The sequence below is a fragment of the Rhipicephalus microplus genome, chromosome 3 (assembly GCF_043290135.1).
Source record: "Rhipicephalus microplus isolate Deutch F79 chromosome 3, USDA_Rmic, whole genome shotgun sequence".
Classification (NCBI taxonomy): domain Eukaryota; kingdom Metazoa; phylum Arthropoda; class Arachnida; order Ixodida; family Ixodidae; genus Rhipicephalus; species Rhipicephalus microplus.
The window spans coordinates 286,009,431-286,030,066 of NC_134702.1; the positions used below are offsets into that span (position 1 = coordinate 286,009,431).

The 20,636-nt window shown below is 43.5% G+C and overlaps 1 protein-coding gene and 1 long non-coding RNA gene across 7 annotated transcripts in view; one reads left to right on the plus strand and one right to left on the minus strand.

Moving 5' to 3' along the window:
* The window catches only part of LOC142802730 (uncharacterized), a 311,490-nt gene that overhangs the window by 103,537 nt on the left and 187,317 nt on the right, over positions 1 to 20,636 (minus strand). The gene's annotated exons all lie outside the window — the stretch shown is intronic.
* LOC119167574 (innexin inx2-like) overlaps positions 1 to 20,636 on the plus strand; it is a 277,656-nt gene that overhangs the window by 25,326 nt on the left and 231,694 nt on the right. Inside the window, exons 2-3 of one of the 6 annotated variants that reach the window (XR_012893965.1) lie at positions 5,404 to 5,937; positions 10,483 to 10,712. The exons of the other annotated variants lie outside the window; for them this stretch is intronic. The gene's annotated coding sequence lies outside the window, so the exon portion shown is untranslated. Of the gene's footprint in view, positions 1 to 5,403; positions 5,938 to 10,482; positions 10,713 to 20,636 lie in introns of those variants that run through there. 6 annotated transcript variants of the gene reach the window in all.

Consider the following 20,636-nt stretch of genomic DNA (forward strand, 5'->3'; position numbering starts at 1 on the left):
GGTGTTGCTAATACGCATGTTCCAGTTGACATTATTGCGCGAGTGCAAACAACTGGTTATATAAGCATTTGCAACTGTTTAGCGTATGTGCGTGCGTGACACATTTGTACATATTGAGTGTCGTGTTTTCTTGTCCTCTTCGTCCCCGTGAATTTGCGCTACTACACCATATGGTTAAATGATTTGTACATATATTTTGCGTAATTTCATGACGTGTCGCTCAATAAAAAAAACTGCAATACGGTCACCTTCCCTCCGCATGCTTCGCATAACGTCCATTCCCAGGTACGCGGGACCTGCCCAAATTTTTTTGCTAGCTTTTTTCCTTGTGACGGCCGTTCTTCTCTGCGCGGTGGGCTGCAGTGATATTCGGTAGTGAGTACATTCTCTCTTGCTGGCTAATTGTTGGTAGAAATGGATAATGACTATAACAAGCTAATAGTTATAATGAAGTAATTACGACTTCCCTTCAACTTTGTTATAACGATGTTTGACTCATACCTATGCGGAAGTGCTCTCAATAGTAAAATTACCTGCTCTAGAACTAAATTTACTGCTCTAAAATGCTCTTAATGGCAGGATTACATGCTCCACAATGCTCGAGAAGTAAAATTTCAGGGCTCCAAGATGCTCCTAATTGCAAGATTACTTGCTCCAAAACTAAAATCTTACTGAAACAAAGTGCTCCAAAACTAATGTTTTACTGCTCCAAAGTGCTCCAAAACTAAAATTTGACTGCTCCAAAAATCGCTTCAAATCGGCAGTCCCCAGTGGGATCACTTGAAAGTTTTCTAAACGTATTTCCACGTTTGTTCGCGTTTTTTTCATTAGACAGCCTGTGATGCTTAAGTGAGGGGTGCTGCCTTTTTGGCCAACAAGAATCATTGAAACTAATGAGTCATGACCATAGTTTAGCAGCACACAATAGTAATTTTGTGACACTAATTTGTGACATTAGAGGTATAATCGTTCCAATGTGAGCAGCCTGAAGAGGCTACATTAGTTGTATTTGAAATAAAATTATTAATTTAGTTTTATATGTCACCTGCAATTGTTGAAAGTGCATACCACTTTGTATGCGTTGTGGTATCATTCATTTGGCATGTCAACGCAATATGCACGAGCGAAATTCAAGCATGGTTTTGCAGATACTTGATGAAAGTGCATACCATCATGTGCATATAAAGTGCACACCATCAGTGGGTAAGGCGGCAGCAGCGCCAACACAATGCTCACGCGGTGCTTCTTTATTGTGCAGTTTCTGGCCAGCCTTGTGGATTCCCCGGCACTCCGCCTGAACGGCGCGGCGGCTCGGAATGCGTCAACTTGTGCAAAGCAACACGCCGATCACAGCAGGTATATGCAGTCCGCCCTTCCTGTCTTGCAGCCGAAAGATCGACTTACTTCAATTATTGTGGCTGTGCTGTCCGCAAGTATCTACGCTCACTATCAACTGAGTCAACAAACCTTGATCAAGCCCAACTTCATCACGTCACCAGCATCGGATATAAAAGGCTCCTAGCCACAGCGTAGCTTCAGTGGGCAAAATGGCAGCAGCGACCACACAATGCTCACGCGGTGCTTCTTCATTGTGCAGTTTCTGGCCAGCCTTGTGGATTCCCCGGCACTCTGCCTGAACGGCGCGGCGGCTCGGAAGGCGTCAACTTGCGCAAACCAACACGCCGATCACCGCAGATATATGCAGTCCGCCCTTCCTGTCTCGCAGCGGACTTAGTTAAACTATTCTGCCTGTGCTATCCCCAAGGATCTACGCTGACTATCAACTGAGTCAACAAACCTTGATAAGCCCAACTTCATCACGTCATCAGCATCGGATAGAAAAGGCTCCCAGCCCCAGCGCAGCTTCAGTAGGCAAGGCGGCAGCAGCGACAACACAATGCTCACGCGTTGCTTCATTATTGTGCAGGTATGTTATTTGGACAACGCATACTCTATCCGTTCAAATGATCGTTTCTTGATTCTGCTCTGTTGCCCACAGACCGTTGTATCTGTATATGTTTGCATTTATGCTCAGCTTGTGTACTGTTTGTGTTCTCTGTGCTTGAGTGGAGACGTTGAGCTAAACCCTGAGCCAAGGGGTATAAAAGGTACCTCACTAGTAATTACGGCACTGACTCTGGAGCTCTGTTACCGAGTGGGGATGTGCGCGAAGCCAATAGCCACGTGGTACCCATAGATAGCGAACCTTCTGTTTCTGCCATGTTTTCCAGCCTGCTAGCTGGGCAAAATAAAATAGCCCAGGATATTGCCGAGCTTCGTTCTTTAGTCAATTCGCGCTTTGAAGCTGTTGAGTAGCGACTTAACGCTCTAGAGTCGTCCAGTACCATGTATAACGCATTAAAAATATGGCAGAAGATTTAAAAAGCTCAGTTTGTTCTCTTAATGAGAAGGCGATTACGCTCACGGCTCAGAACGATGACCTAGAAAATAGACTGCGCCGTAATAACTTGATTCTTCATGGTATTCCTGAATCTCCAGGTGATGATAATAAGGCATTGACCAACGTTGTTTCAAAACTTTTCAGGGAAACGCTGAGCATGGATTGCCCATAAACCGAGAGGTGTCATAGGTTAGGTAGACGTCACACAGGCCGCACCCGCCCTATCATTTTCAGGCTGCTGGATTTTCGTGAGAAAATTCGTATTCTTAAAAACGCATCAAAGCTGAAGGGCTCCGATCAACGCATATCCGAAGACTATTCTGATAATGTAGGTTTCATCAGAAGAAAGCAATGGGAGGCAACCAGAACCCATCGCAACAGCGGCTCTTCCATGCGCATTGTTTACAACCAGGTGTTCATTGATAACATACGCTACAACTGGGACGCGCAGTCTAACACAATTTTTCAGTCTCGTAATCGCAATACTGTGGTGATGGCATCTCCTTCGGCCACTACTTCTATTTCTTGTTGACGTCCCTATGATTTCCCTGATAATCTGCATATTTTAAATATTATTGTGAGAAGTTTAGTCAACAAGTTTCCTGATTTCTTGTCTCTCACTTTGTCCTACTCCCCTTCTGTCATCGGTGTCACAAAAACTTGGTTTCATAACTAAATTGGTGATGCCGACATTTCACTGCCGAGCTTTAATGTCGTACGAAGTGATCGCATCGATGGTAGAGGCGGTGGCGTTGCTTTATGTTTACATTACGATTTAATGTTTTCTGTTCTTGATGCTCCGTCTCAAACTGAGTCGGTTTGGTGTAAAGTTTACTTTGAGACATTGACTTTTGTTATTGGTGTCTTTTTCCGTCCACCTCACCTGATCGCGGACTTTTTGGTTTCCCTGAGTGCATTCGTCTAAGAAATAGCTTCTTATTCGCCAAATATCATATGTATGGGTGATTTTAATGTCTCCGATATAAACTGGACGTCGTTATCTCTGCTAGGTCATGCTTCCCAACCTCACAGCGTAACATTGAACTTTTCACTAACTTCCGGCCTAAAGCAAATAGTCAGTGACGCCACAAGAGGCACGGTGATTTTAGATCTTGTCTTTTTTGTGGATGGCATATTGGATCATAAAGCTGTTTTTGTATCTATTTCATGTCCTGTACCGAAAGCCCGATACATCTATTCTACTTTCCGCAATATGAGCCATACTGACGGTATTAGCCTTATTGATACACTAAGCACTTCTTTTGCCCAGTTTGAAGCGATTAGTATTTCCGAAGATGTTGATACTTTAACGAAATTCTTCAGTGATCTGGTTTCAAAGTGAATTATCCATTTCGTACTGTTAAAAACAAAAAAAAATACAAATTCAGAGTTGCCTTGGATCACACAGGGAATTTTGCACTTGTCGTGACGACTTGGGCGTTTGCGGCGTGCTAAACGCACTGGTGATGCTGTTCTTGCCATACAATTCATTGATCTGAAGGAAGAACTTCGAAGCAAAACAAATGCTGCTCGTGATTTTTACTATCGAGTTACACTCCCCGGTAGGCTTAGAAATAATCCACGTAAATTTTGGAAGCCTGTCCTACCAATGGACTGTACCACTGACACATTTGAAATAAATGGCACAGTTACAGGCGGTACAGCTCTTATTGCAGATGCATTCAATGATTACTTTCAATGTGTTTTTACACTTGATAACTCCGTTGTTGCTCCTTTTATAGGACATACTCGCAGTTCTATTGACGAAATTGTTGTTTCAAACCAGGGTGCGCTGAATCTCGTTTTAAAACCCGATCCGAAGAAGAAAGGTAGTCCTCATAATATAGACAACAAATTCCTCATTAGGTACTCTTTATGGACTAGTCGGTATTTAACCATTACCTTTGAGAAATCTCTCTCGACATCTGTTGTCCCTACAACATCGAAATCGGCTGAAATCTTCCGTTATACAAATCCGGAAAAAAAGTAGTCCTTATTGAACTACTAACCCATCTCTATCACATCCCGTTCTTGTAAAGTACTCGAACACAAAATTTTCAAGCAAATCATAGAATTTTTAGATTGCAATAAGGTTTTATCTGATGCCCAGCATGGTTTTCGACGCGGGTTCAGTACCATAACCCAGCTCAGTGAATTCGCTCATGACTTCCGCCAGGTCCTTGATGCTGGTGATCAAATTGACGCAATATTCATAGACTTTTCCAAAGCTTTCGAGACTGTTTCACATTACAAACTGCTAAAAAAGCTCACTGTTATTCTTAAAAATGAAACATTAGTAAACTGGATTTCTTCTTTCCTATCCAATAGATCTCAGTACGTACTACTCAAGTCTTCGCATTCCTCCACTTCCACTGCAACGTCTGGCGCCCCTCAAGGTTCAATATTAGGCCCTCTTTTATATCTAAGTTTCATTAACAATCTGCCAAGTAATGTTCCTGTTAAAATCTGCGTGTATGCTGATGATTGTGTTTTGTATCATACGATTAAAACTGCTCATGATCACTTCATCCTTAATGATTCATTTGCTTTATTTCAATCATGGTGTGACACTTGGCAAATGCCAATCAACTCCCGAAAAACGGTATCCATGTAATTTTCCAAGCGTTCTTCCCCCTCTCCATTTACCTATTCGCTGAATGGTTGCTCTCTCGGAATTGTTTCACAATACAAATATCTAGGTCTCCTTTTCGCTCAGGATATATCTTGGTCTCAACACATCGCTCTCATGTGCAACCTTGCGCTTAGAAAATTAGGCTATTTACAACGCACTTTACATTCAGCACCTCCCAGCATACGACTCCTCACTTATAAAACACTGGTTCGTCCAATATGGGAATATGCATTTGTTGTGTGAAACCCACACAAGATTTCGGACATCAATAAAATAGAATGTGTTAAAAGAAAGCTTTACGCTTCATTTATGGCACGGCGAAGCGGCTGGAAAGATGCCGCTAACGAAACGCTTCTTTTTCGTTGTACAGGCCGTGTTTTTCATGCTCGCCGGGCCATCGGAACCTTGCACTACCGGGAATGAAGTTGCGGCGATTACATCTGTCTCTGCTAACTACTGTCCAGTGCCTTCATCGAATTTGGACATACTGGATACGCCCCCTCTGGAACATTGCATGCCCGTGACGTCATCGTTGGATCGCCCTTTTAAAGACAGGCCACACAGTTGGACCTTCAGTGGGCACGGCGAAGCGGCTGGAAAGATGCCGCTAACGAAACGCTTCTTTTTTGTTGTACAGGCCGTGTTTTTCATGCTCGCCGGGCCATCGGAACCTTGCACTACCGGGAATGAAGTTGCGGCGATTACATCTGTCTCTGCTAACTACTGTCCAGTGCCTTCATCGAATTTGGACATACTGGATACGCCCCCTCTGGAACATTGCATGCCCGTGACGTCATCGTTGGATCGCCCTTTTAAAGACAGGCCACACAGTTGGACCTTCAGTGGGCACGGCGAAGCGGCTGGACAGATGCCGCTAACGAAACGCTTCTTTTTTGTTGTACAGGTTAGTTTTTCTCTTTCAAATCATAGGTCTGGAGACGAAATTGTACTTCTTATTGTGCCGTGCCCACAGACATGTTTTATTATTGCATATGAATGTTATTTTGTTTGCAAGTTATTGCTGTGTGGAGATGTCGAGCAAAACCCTGGGCCAACTGTTGATGAAATGTTTCACGAGCTCTTGAAGGGACAATCTGATATCCGAGCAGAACTTGTAAGCCTTAGAGCACGTTTAGACTCAACAGAATCATTAATAAGCACCTTTGGAGTGCGTCTGAATAACTTAGAAGCAAATGTTAAGCAATTACAAACTCAGAAGGGCGTGAGCGAATCGATACAGGAGTCTGTAGATTCCATTCAGCAGTTAATTGATATTCATCAGTCCAAGCTGGTTGACCTTGAGAATCGCAGTCGCCGGAATAATCTTCTTGTATTTGGTATCAGCGCTGCTGGGAGTGAATCTGAAGCAGAGCTACGTGAAAAGGTAGTGAAGGGCATATTTCATGATCGATTAGGGGTGAAATGCACGACAATTGCGCGGATTCATAGATTAGGCAAGCCGGTATCAAGCAGACGTCCTGTTATACTTTTTTTCCAAGATTATACGGAAAAGCAAGCTGTGTTGCGTCAAGCACATAAGCTGAAGGGAACCAAAATTTATCTTCAAAACGACTACTGTTCTGACACACTCCGCAAAAGAAAACTGCTATGGGCAACTGCAAAAGCAGACAGAGAAAGCGGTAGCAAGGTTGCTCTTGTTCACGATAAGCTTCGTATTGATCACACCTTTTTCTGTTGGGATGACTCGCTTAATGCGCGTAGGAAAGTGTCACATGAGAGTGCCGTAGGGAATCCCAGCTAGCAATTAGGGGAGCACCAACTTCGTTTGCTTTGCTTCAATGCACGGAGTATAACAAATAAAATTGAAAAGTTGGAAAATATTTTGCTCACGCACGATCCTCATGTCTGTGTGATAACAGAGTCTTGGTTACATGAAGCCATTGGCGATAGCGAGATAGTTCCGCCGAACTACCAACTTTTTCGATGTGATCGTGGTCATCGGGGCGGTGGAGTGGCTGTCATTATCAAGTATGGCATTGATGTAACTATTGCTGAGCGTTTTCCAGTGAGAGAGAGTCTGCTTTTAAAACTTTCATTTGCTGATATGTCATTTTTTCTCTGTGCGGTTTATCGATGTCCTAATGCTGATGATTCTTTTATGAGCGGTTTGTACGATGAACTACTACGTCTACGAAGCAAAAATCTTATTTTAACGGGTGACTTCAATCTGCCAGCCATTAATTGGGATGATATAAATTATGGTACTTCTTCTTCGGCTGACACACTCTTAGACATAATGTTTTCTCTAGGCCTTGAGCAAATGGTAGGACACCCCACAAGGGGGAGTTCGATACTTGATCTGCTATTTACAACGGAACTCTTTACCGAAGCGACTATCACAGTTGAAACCGGTATTTCTGACCATAGATTAATATCATTTGTTTGGGACAGGCATGCACGTTGTAAATCAGTGAAAACGCCAGTGGAAAGTGTTGTAAGAGATTTTAATCGAGCGGATGATGTTGCAGTAATTGATTATTTAGAAACACATCTCCCCACATCTGTTAGTGATGTTGATAGAGCCTGGCAACGCTTCCGTGGTATTGTGGACTTCTGTACAAAGAACTTTGTACCGCTTAGGAGAATACGCAGGCGTTCACATAACCCATGGATAAACCGTGAGATTATACAGATCAAGAGAAAGATAAAAAGGTTACGAAAAAAACACAAGACTAGTACGCAACATTTTTCCGATCTTAAAGAAAAATTATTAGAGAGTGTTAGCAAGGCTAGGCATCAATTTTTTAACGACACACTACCTGAATTCATCAGGACAGATCCTGATAAATTTTGGCGCTATATTAAGCAAACTAAAGAAGGCGTTTCTGAAATACAAGTTGATGAGGTCACGATAACAGATCCGGCACTAATTGCTGATCATTTTAATAAATACTTTCAGAGCGTCTTTTCCGAACCACAGTATTATGAACTGCGAGACCCGATGCCCATAATCACGGATGATGTTCTGATAACTCGTGAAGGTGTTTTACAAATGTTACTTAAGGTTAATCCTAAGAAATCGTCAGGCCCTGACGGCATTGGTAATTCATTCCTACGACGCTATGCTGAACAAATCACTGACTTCCTTACTGCCCTTTTCAATGTATCATTCAAATATGGTCAGATACCAGACGATTGGCGTAAAGCTCGTGTTGTGCCGATCTTTAAAAAGGGTAACCGCTATTCCTTGACAAACTACCGTCCTGTTTCTATCACTAGTAGCTGCTGTAAAATGTTAGAGCATGTTGTTGCAAATTACATTAACACATTTTTATCAGAAAATAATATTTTGTCGCCTAATCAACATGGTTTCCGAAAAAATATGTCTACGGTAACACAGCTTGTGTCTACAGTGCATGAATTCGCACGGGTTCTAGATATATCTGGGCAGACTGATGTGTTCTTTTTAGATTTTAGCAAAGCGTTTGATAAGGTGCCTCATGGAAAACTTTTGTTTAAACTCGAAAATATTGGGCTACCTTCGGGTATCGTTAAATGGATTCATATGTACTTAAATAACAGAACTCAATTTGTTGAGGTCAGGGGTTGTTTTTCTTCTTCGCTAAATGTTTCTTCTGGTGTGCCACAAGGTAGTGTGTTAGGCCCCTTGTTATTCTTAATTTTTATTAATGATTTAGTTGATGTCGTACATAAGGACATATCCGTCAGATTATTCGCGGATGATTGTGTTGTTTTTAAAGAAATATGTTGTGTAAATGACCACATATTACTTCAACAGTCTCTTACAAGTATAGATGAGTGGTGTCAAAACTGGGGCATGGAACTTAATAGTGACAAAACAGTTCTCTTGAGAATAACAAGAAAACGAACTCCCAGCCTTTATACTTATTTTCTCCGCAATAACCCACTCAAAGACGTAGAAAAATACAAATATCTAGGAGTCACTTTGACAAAGTCACTTACGTGGTCAGACCACATTACAAGCATATGCACGGCTGCACTTAGGAAACTGTGGTTTCTTAAGAGGAAACTTAAATCCTCAACGAAGGAGACTAGATTATTGGCATATAACACCTGCATCCGATCAAAACTTGAATATGCCTCGGTTGTTTGGGACCCTCAATGTAAAAAAGATATTGCCTTGATTGAAAAAGTTCAACGGAAGGCTGTCAGATTTATATTTAGTAAATATAAAAGATATGATTCGCCAACACAACTTATGCAACTAAATGATATCCAAACACTGGAAATTCGCAGGAAAATTAATCGGTTAACGTTCCTACACAAAATTCTTTCCGGTAAAGTTACAACAAGTCTGCCCAACTGTGTGAAACCTCTATCTTCTAGAAAAACAAGACATAAGCATAAATATTCATTGGCGCCAGTTTTTGCCCGTACCACTGCTTTTAAAAATAGTTTTTTCCCTAGGACTATTGCTGACTGGAACTCTTTACCAATAAGTGCTTTTCAGTCCGAAGATATTGAAAACAGCTTGAAACTTTTTTTGTTTAGTTCTGAATGATGTATCCATATGGTGTGTATTCGCAGTGCCCGAGTAATGTAGTTAGTTGACTTCTGCTGCGCATGAGTGTTCTGATCACTGTTTATGTGCCGTAACTCTGTTGTGCAAGTGCACTATAAGTTGTCTAATTAAGTGCTGTGACATTGTACTTTTTTTTTTGTTGTTTTTGCCCCTCCTGCTTGGGCCTAAGTATAGGCCTGCAGAACCTGTAAATAAATAAAATAAATAAAAATAAATTTATCGTCGCTTTGACAGGTATTTTTCACCAAGTTCCCATCTTCCTATCTTACAGCTTACCAATCTCTCTTCTCGTCGACACGTTGAAAGTTTGAAGTTTCTTTATACCTAAATAATTCGCCACGGTTCCCTCTACCCAGCAAATATATAGCACACGCTAGACCAACGACCACCCAAAATTACCATGAGTTAAACATGTATACTTTCGTTCATCGTCCAAATATAGTTTTTTGTTCCTTCTATTGAATTGTGGAATTCTTTGCCTGGTTACGTTCGATATTTATCACTGGATGAATTTTTATTGTATATTACTAACCATTGATGTAGAGCGCACTTGTTATGCTTTTCTATGTATGTATTTCACCACTCCTGCGATAGCCCTGCGGGGCTGCAGTATGTTGAAATAAATAAATAAATAAATAAATGTATTTATTCTGGTATCATTGAAACTGCATGTCAACGCACTATGCATGAGCGAAATACAAGCATCGTTTTGACACATGTGCGATGTGGAAAATGCATATTCTTTCATGAGGTAGCAACTGTCATCGCCAAGAGCATCAAGAAAGTTTTTCTTGTAAGATCTCTAATTTGTGTAAATTGTGCTAGTTTAAGACACATTGTTTCAAATAATTTTAAATAGACTGAATACTTATTTTTACTGAAAAACGCGTCACTAAATTAGTTTTTTCGGTGTTTCTATCGCAGCCTATGATGCTCTTCGTAAGAACTGAGTGTGAAAGAATTCCGGACAAGCCTGTCATCAATGGTAGCTCGTGAAAAATTTGGCGGCTGATGTACAGCAGCTGCGCATGGCTTTTGTTTTCTATGCAAAGGGGACTTCGCTGAGCCACCTGGTTGCTGTATTCAAGTAACTCGCACGTTTTGGGTGTTCAAAATAAGCCTTTTGTTTTTCATTAAAAGAGTCGGGGCTGTAAGTTGTGTGTGTGAAAGCCACTTTTGCAGATAGCTATGTGTTCAGGCGGACACAATGTGCAACGATACTTATCAGTGTCAGCCGTTCCATTGAATAAGATTCAATATTGAACCTATTAGTGGCTACATCATGGAGCCATGCATGCATTACAAATATGAGCCAGTGAGATTTCTACATAGGCCAAAAGAATTCTGGCATGCCTGTGCTCAGATATCCTGCTGGAGAGTTCAGTTGCGGCTAGCATCATTATGCATGCAGGACATTGAGCACTAGCACACAGCTACTACTCCTTGATGGGGCGCATATAATCTGATCATGGGTCAGGTTATATGCAAACATTATAATGGTTACCGTTTTACTACCAGCAGGTGATAGCAAGCAGTGACTGCTCGTCCCACCATAGAGTAATATTTTGCTGATCTTCACTGCCTTGCATGCGTAATCTTGAAAAGCACTAATAAACCTCGGGGTGGGATATCTCGGAGCATAGACATGCTCGAAGAACTTTCCTAAGTGGGACTGTGTAGAAACCGACTGCCAAAAAATTTTCTATGCAAACATGCCCATTTGTTTTAGCCACCTAAATTTGAGTATTCTTAGTTGATTGATCAGCTGACAGCATTATTCTCTTACTTTGTGCTCCCCCTGGACGCACAACTTATCTGCAAAGGCGAGTTTCTGTTCTTAGGGCTGAATTTTAATGCAAGCTCTAAGCACATCTCTGAATGCGTCAGTGCTGCGCGCGCGCACGCACGCACGCACACGCACACGCACACGCACACGCACACGCACACGCACACGCACACGCACACGCACACGCACACGCACACACACACACACACACACACACACACACACACACACACACACACATATACATATATATAAACCCCGCCGCGGTGGTCTAGTGGCCACTGTACTCAGCTGCTGACCCGCAGGTCGCGGGATCAAATCCCGGCAGCGGCAGCTGCATTTCCGATGGAGGCGGGAATGTTGTATTCCCGTGTGTTCAGCTTTGGGTGCACGTTAAAGAACCCCAGGTGGTCGAAATTTCCGGCGCCCTCCACTACAGTGTCTCTCATAATCATATAGTGGTTTTGGGATGTTAAACCCCACATATCAATCAATCAATCAATCAATATATATATATATATATATATATATATATATATATATATATATATATATATAGGAATAAAGGAGCACACTTACAAAAATTTGATAATTGTTTGCAACAGGTGAACATTATGTTCAAACCAGTGGCACCTCGATGGGCACAAAAATAGGTCCCAAATATGCGAACATCTTCATGGGCATTCTAGAAAGCTAAATAACTTTCTCGCCACTCGTGACCTTAAACCACTTTACTACAAACGCTTCATTGACGACATTTTCTTAATTTGGCACCATGGTGAAGCGGCATTATTCTTTCATTGCAGACTTCAACAAAGTAGAACCATACATCTCCTTTTCTCACTCTTATTCACCAGTCACCATAAACTTCCTTGACGTCAATGTAGCTTTGCGCAATGGTAAACTAACGACAAACCTATACAGGAAGCCCACTTACCGAGAAAGATATCTTCCTTTTAAAAGTAGCCATGTCAAACACTGCAACACAAGTATCCCCTATAGCCAAGCTATCCGTTTTAAAAGAATTTGTTCGGACAACAGGGATTTCACTCGCAACTGTGACCAGCTCCGTAAAGCATTAACCGAACAAGAATATCCTTCACAAATAATTGACGACGCTCTCCAACGGGCCAAATGTCTCAATCGGAAAGAGCTCATCAGTAAGGACAAGCGATTAGCGCCACCTTCCCGAACCAACCTCGTTCTAACTCATTCTGCATCTATTCCTAACGTGTCGCATATACTCAGAAGGCATTACAACTTACTGACACAGAGCGATCGGCTTAAGGAGACCTTCAATGAATCACCGCGGGTTGTATATCGGAGATCAAGGAACTTGCGCGACATGCATAACTTCTTCCAAGACTAGATTCATTGCTCCCGTTGTTTGTCACCCCTGTAAAAAAACGCGATGTAAAGTTTGTGCGCACATGCCCACTGCGACTGTTGCTAAAAGCACGGCATCTAACTTTTCACTTCGAATTAAAGGGGACTTAAACTGCGATAGCAGCAACATCATTTACTTACTTGAATGCTCAATCGGCCACATGCAATACATCGGTCAAACCGAGACATCTTTTCGCATCCGTTTCAACGACCTCAAATCACACGTAAACAGTTTGCCACATCTTCCATTGTCCAAGCATTTTCATCTACCAGGTCATTCGTTTGACAAGATTATGGTGACACTATTAAAATCGGGCTTTAAATCGCACCATGATCGCGAAATTCGAGAATCGTTCTTGATTCACAAGTTCAACAGTCTGTTATCCGGCATTAACGAATGCGTAGGCAAAGTGTCATGCCTTTCTACGATGCCCTGACATCCGAAATTTTGAGAAATATTTAAAGAAGCATCCCTTACGTATTATATACTTCCTAAAGGTTATCACATATTTATTTATATATCTTCATGCGTGATCCTCGTCGTCAATAGTGAATGCTACAAATGCCTTTTACATACCCACAATCTTGTCTATTGTATTACATTTTTATAGGTTTTTTTAGTGTAGTCATGGCTGTTTCAAAGAATTTTTGTGACACTCACATGCTGATCGCACGTGTTTTGTACTGACGTGTTCATGCCTGCCCATAAAAGCGGCCACATACTCGTATTTCTGTTAATCCTGACGAAGGCCGTGCCACGGCCGAAACGTAGAGTAAACAATTATCAAATTTTCGTAAGTGTGCTCCTTTATTTCTAATTATATTTGCACCGGACCCACAAAAGTTATTTTTTTTAATCATATATATATATATATATATATATATATATATATATATATATATATATATATATATATATATATATATATATATATATATATATTGTAACGAGGACAGTGGACATGCAGCATGGAGCTCGAGTAGAGAAGAAGACGTGTTGTGATTGCAGGCTTGCATTCAGTTAGCCCTTGCGCTAAATAAATCTCTCGTTCACCGAGTCAACTTCTGCTTGTTCAACACCACGTTTCATGTGGTGGAGGCGCTGGGTACATTTGTTCCTCACCCTGGAACTTTGCAGCCGTACACTCCGACGACCTTCTGCAATGACTGATCCGGGGCCGTCTCAGGCCGCTACTCCAGGTCTCACACCCGTGCTTGTCTTCTGCACTGGCCTCTCCGGCAGCGCGACCCCCCGCCCTACCGTATTCGGCGGCACAGAGGACCAAGATGTGGACAACTGGATTGCTGAGTATGAACTGGTGAGCGCGCACAATAAGTGGAACGCAGCCGATAAGTTCACAAATGTGAGTTTTTACCTGGCCGACGTGGCAAAACTATACAGGAATCAACAAAGGAATTTCAGTACCTGGTCAGAATTGGCAAAAACCCTCTCGGAAGTATTTGGCCGTCCAGCCGTTCACCGCCTTCGTGCTGAACAGCGCTTGCGGGGCAGAGCACAGTGAACAGACGAAACTTTCACGAGCTACATCGAAGATGTGCTCTTCCTCTGCAAGCTCGTCAATTCGACTCTGGACGAGGCAGGCAAGATTACGAACATCATGAAAGGAATAGACGACCGGGAATTTGAAATGCCTGCTGCGAAGAGTCCCCATACGGTTGCCAATGTTATTCAGCTCTGTCAAAGCTATGATGAGCTGCGTAGGCAGCGCGCTTTCACACGTTGCACTGCTCAAGACACCGCGGATATCTCATCCCTCGGCTATAACCATGACACCACCAACCACTCTGCGTTCATGCTACTCATAAAGCAATTCATACGCGAGGAGGTCGCCCGGCACCTATCTAGAATCGCAAGATCTACCGAGCCGACGGCACCCTTGTCGCTATCACGTCGCCATCACGTCGCCAGGTCACTCAATCGCAAGTTGCCGAAGCATTGCCGCCAGCTCAGGCTCCACCATCTGTTACCGCACCACTAACGTATGCAGCCGCTGTTGCTCGGCCACGTGCGCCATCATCTCTGGCTATCTACGAAACTACTCGCCACGTTTATTCGTTGATGCCACCTGCCCGCCCGTTGACCGTCCCATCTCCGGCTGTATACGAAACAGCTCGGAACGTTTATATGACGCCGCCACCTGCATGACCGTTTACGGTACCTTATTCAGCGAACAGTGCCCCTACCGTCAGCCAATGGCGCACTCCGGAAAATTGGGCGATATGTTTTTCATATGGCATCCCAGGCCACATAGCTCGTCACTGCCGCCATCGCAGCTTCCCTTCTCATGACATTGCAGGGGCCTCATATTACATGCCCACCATGTCCACACAGCCACGATATCCCGTTCCTGCCGATCCACTTCTAGACTTACGTTCCGGTCGCCGACCGGCTCAAGCCGTGCGCCTTCTCCTAGTCGTCAATATATTTCTCCAATGTTACGTCGCAACAGCCCACCGCGAGGGGAAAACTGACGGGCGTAGTTCTGGAGGCAAGAGCTGCGTTGGCAGCGAAAATTTTAAGACCTAACTGCTGTTTCCCGAGCAAAATCGAACTCTATATTGATGGCATTGAGGTGCACGGACTTGTTGATACTCGAGATGCCGTATCTGTAATTAGCGAGAAACTGTGCCGAAACTTGAAAAAAGTGACCACTCAACTTACCGACCTATCTTTGCAGACAGCTACGTCCCACCATGTTCAGCCTTCAGATTTGCGCACTGCACGAGTCGTCATTCAAAGTGCGATGTACGTCGTCGCATTTGTAGTTTTATTCCGTTCTTCGCATGACGTTATCCTTGGGTGGGACTTTCTTTCGTCAAATTGTGCTTTGTTGGACTGTGCTCGTTCCGAACTCACGTTATCTGTGCCGTGTTATGACCCCGACAATGGCACTTTGTGTAGAATGTCAGGGGCTTCTGACGTTGACATTGCGCCTTTATCAGCTGTTGTTGTCTTGGTGTCATGTGCCTCTCCTCCGTAATCGCCTGTGTTGTTTATGCCATCGGTCACATCTGCGTGCCGTCGAAATTTCATGCTTCCCTTTGCCATCGTTTTTCGCAGCGGTCGCGCGGCCATTTATGTGTGCAATCCTTCGGACAGCCTGTCATCCCTACTACGGGGAGAATGCCTGGGCAGCTACGAACCTTGCGAGTGCATTCTTCCAGCTACTATACCCAATTCTATGGTTTCGCTCCAAATTTGTGCTGTCACTCCTACCAACGCGCCTAATGATGTTCTGGACGTCTTCTCGGATGCCGTCGACTCTGAGCTCGCACCAACTCAGCGCCAAGAGATTATAAATCTTCTACTCCGTTTTCGCTCTTCATTCGATCATGACCAGTCAGGCTTAGGCCAAACCTCTGCGGTCGTTCACCGTATTGACACCGGTCAACAAGCCCCACTAATACAGCGTCCCTACCGTGTGTTATCTGCTGAACGCCGTTTCATCGACGAACAAGTGGACGACATGTTGAAACGTGGCATCATAAAGCCCTCCAACCGTCCCTGGGCTTCGCCGGTTGTTTTCGTCAAGAAAAAAAAGATGGATCCATCCGGTTCTGCGTCGACTACGCCGACTCAACCAGATAACGCGCAAAGACGTATATTCTCTGCCGCGCATCGATGATGCTTTGGACGGCCTACAAGGAGCAGAGTTCTTCGTTAGATTTACGCTCCGGCTACTGGCAGGTGCCCCTGACAGAGGGTGACCGCCTGAAGACAGCCTTTGTAACACCGGATGAACTATATGAATTGACCCTTATGCCCTTTGGTCTCTGCAATGCGCCTGCAACTTTCGAAAGGATGATGGATACCATCCTGCAAGGTCGGAACTGGAAAACGTGCCTTTGTTAAGGACGACATTGTGGTATTTTCAAGCGACTTTGCGACCCACCTCAGCCGCCTCGAGCAAGTTCTTACGTGCCTTTCCACGGCGGGACTTCAACTCAACTTGAAGAAATGCCCCTTTGGTGCTCGCAAGCCTGTAATCATCTGCCATGTGGTTTCTAAGGATGGCATTCTTCCGGACCCTACGAAACCTAATGCAGTTGCGTCGTTCCCAAAACCGACCACCATCAAAGAGCTCCGAAGCTTCATCGGCCTATGCCCGTACTTCCGTACTTCTGGCGCTACGTCCACAACTTCGTCTCCATTATCGCCCCTTTGACCAATCTTCTTGCCGGAAGTTCTGATTTGTCAGCCTGGTCGCACGCATGTGATGGTGCATTTCAGGAACTCCGATGGCTCCGCCCTACGCCTCCCATACTCCGACATTTCGATCCGTCTGCTCCAACGGAGCTTCATACGGACGCTAGTGGTGTCGGGCTGGAAGCCATGCTGGCCCAACGCAAAGATGGCTTTGACGAGTACGTCGTCGCCTATGCCGCCCGCGCCCTCAGTAAAGCCGAGAATAATTACAGTGTAACTTGAAAGGAGTGCCTCGCCATTATTTGGGCAATCGGAAAATTTCGCCCTAATTTATACGGACGTGTGTTTCACATTGTGACAGACCACCATGCGCTTTGCTGGTTATCTTCACTAAAAGATTCTAATGGTCAGCTCGCTCGTTGGGCATTGCAGCTACAGGAATTCGATATCCGTGTTATCTACCGTTCTGGCCGGAAGCATTCCGACGCCGATGCCCTGTCACGTTCGCCGTTGGCTTTAGAGCCTTTCGACTCGCCTATCTCTACCGTGATGCCTTGGCCATCAGGCCATGCCTTCCGAGCAACGCAAAGACGCTTGGATTTTTTCTTTTCTGGACTTTTCTCAAACCGGACACCCACTACAGTTTCCAGGACGCTTCGCCACCAAGCACAACACTTCACTATTCGAGATAACCTGCTTTTCCACCGAAACTACAGCTTGATCGGCCGTAAGTGGTTGCTCGTCATTTTCTGACATCTGCGCTCTCACATCTGCGCCATGTTCCAGGATGATCCGCAATGTGGCTACGCTGGTGTGTTAAAAACACGCACTTGCTTGCAGCTGCGGTACTACTGGCGCGGTATGTACCGTTTCGTTCGTCGTTACGTGAGGTCTTGCCTTACGTGCCAGCGACGCAAAATGCCCGCTCAACATGCCATGGGTCCCTTGCAGCCATTGCCATGTCCAACACGAGCTTTGGATCGTGTCGGAATCGACCTTTACGGTCAACTTCCCTATACTTCGAGTAGCAACCGCTGGGTCATTGTCGCTATCGACCACCTATTGCGGTACGCCGAAACAGCTGCGTTACCTTCTGTTACTGCAAAAGACGTTGCATGTTTTATACTGCAAAACCTGATTTTAAGGCGTGGAGCGCCTCGCGAGTTATTAAGCGACCGCGGCCGCGTTTTTCTCTCCGATGCTATCAAAGCGTTGTTGAGCGAGTGTCGCATCATACACCGCACTACCACAGCCTATCATCCGCAAACTAATGGGATGACAGAGCGTTTTAATCGTAACCTTGGGGATATGCTAGCCAAGTAAGCTTCATCCGACCAGTCAAATTGGGATAGCATACTGCCTTTTGTGACATATGCCTACAACACTGCAACGCAAAGCACCACTGGATTTTCCCCTTTCGTCCTTCTTTATGAACGCAAGCCATCATGAACAATAGATACCATTCTTCCTTATGGACCGAACCCTTCAGAGTTGACAATCGTTTCACGAGCAGCAGCACAGGCTGAAGAATGTCGGAAGCTTGCTCGTGCGTTCACGTCACACAACCACACGCGCCAAAAACATCGTCACGACGCGTCAACCACGCCCATAAGCTTTGCTCTGAACTCAGTGGTGTGGCTATGGATTCTTTCCACTTGTTCGGGACTCTCATACAAGCTTTCGTCAAGGTACTATGCTCCCTATGAAGTTGTACACCAAACATCCCCTGTCAACTACCCTCGCGAGCTGCTGGACGCATCTCCGGACGAGCGCCGTCGGGAACAAAAAATCATACACATCTCTTGGCTCAAACCATATCATGACCCTTCTGTGTACACCTGTCCTTAGGTCGCCAGAATGGCTCCCTCGTCACCCAGGAGTGATTGTAACGAGGGCAGTGGACATGGAGCTCGAGTACAGAAAGAAGACCAAGACAAACTGTGATCACAGTCTTGCAGTCAGCTCTTGCGCTAAATAAATCTCTGGTTCGCCGAGTCAACTCCTGCTTGTTCAACACCTCGTTTCAATATATATATATATATATATCTATAGAAACATTTCGTATGCGATGTTCAATTATTCCGTATGTTTCCGTAAGAATACATGTTTTCCATATATTTTTCATATATTTTCGTAAAATTCTTACGAAAACATACGGAATTATTGGACATCGCATACGGGTCGTTCCAGTAGGGATATATATATATATATATATATATATATATATATATATATATATATATATATTGATTAGGGTGTCACTGTAAAATTTACTAAATATTTTGTTTTAATATATTTTGGTAACTCTAGGTCATTGTCTTCTGGAATTTAATGCCAAAAGTGGAATGAAGTGATGTTCCACTGTCATACTTAATCATGCCTAACTTTGGTAATACCTACTCGTGTGGGATATGTCACAGTGATGTTTCATATTGTTAATGATAACTGTCAGAAGGCACTGTAAAATAATGTTACTGAAGTCCACGGAATGAAAGGGGAATGGTGACATTTTTTAATCTACATAGTGATATTTATTTGTTTTATATTGCGCGATGCGTAATAAGAATAATAATTGCTGGATTTCACGTGTTAAAAACCACAATATGAGATTATCAGGGATGCTATAGTGAAGGGGTGCAGAAATTTTGACCGCCGAAGGTTTTTAAAGTGCACCCATGTCTAAGCAGACGGGTCTCAAGCCTTTTTTTTTTCAATCAAAATTGCGGCCACCACAGCCGGGGTTAGATTCCGTGGCCTTCAGTTCAGCAGTCAAGAGTTACATCAAGTGCACTGCTCGTTGTGAGCTGCAGTGTTGCTTCTAATTAAGGATGCTAAGTAATGCAGTTTTGTGCCAACCAGGTATCTCTGCTAGTGCACTAATGGTGTCTTTGCTACTCTCGTAATTTACTATCATATTTCATTATTTTAGCATGCATGCAATTTCGTGCAGCTCAGGGTAGTGTGCACTGATGTTGTGTATCAGATTACTAATTCCTAGTAGTATTTAATGATTGCCTCTTGAGTTGGTTCTGACAACATGATTGTTCCTTCTGTTATACTCCGTGAGGCTGCACGCATTTGTTATTAGCCCATAAAGCCCAACAAGTCACCGTGATACACTTTCCATACTATACAACAGATGGCTAATTTGGGTGTGCAAAGCTTATCTAAGTTAACTGTTCATAGTGTTTTGAATGCCGTGAAAAGAGCCTTCTGGTCAAAAAAGACTCTTAATGAGTTTCTTACGTAAAATAATTGTTTTTTTAATCTTTATAAGAAATGAATGTACTCTCAATTACATAGAAAATTGCTGAAAAAGTAAAAACTTTTACAATGAAAATGATACGTTCAAGCTTCATGGGGTTAAGGCTGATCTGTTAATCTCATTTGTCTTCCATCAGCGTTTTATGTACAGTACTTCTTTAAATAATGTCTGTAAAATGCTCTAAACGGTACAGTGTCAATGAAAATGAATTAATAATTTCGCAGTTTCACAAGCTTGTTGATAAACATTCCAATTATAGAAGCCTCCATTATGCAGCACCATAGAGGTTATCAACTGGATCAGTTTCTGGTCTACATAAAGGTAGACTACTTATAAGACTCATACAATATGCACCTTTGAGTGGACATAAACGTGGTGGCAAAATTACGGCTGTCGGGAGACACGCCAAATGGTTATATATCGAATAAAAACAGGGCGGTCAAAGGTAGGACATATACATGACGGACGCGATG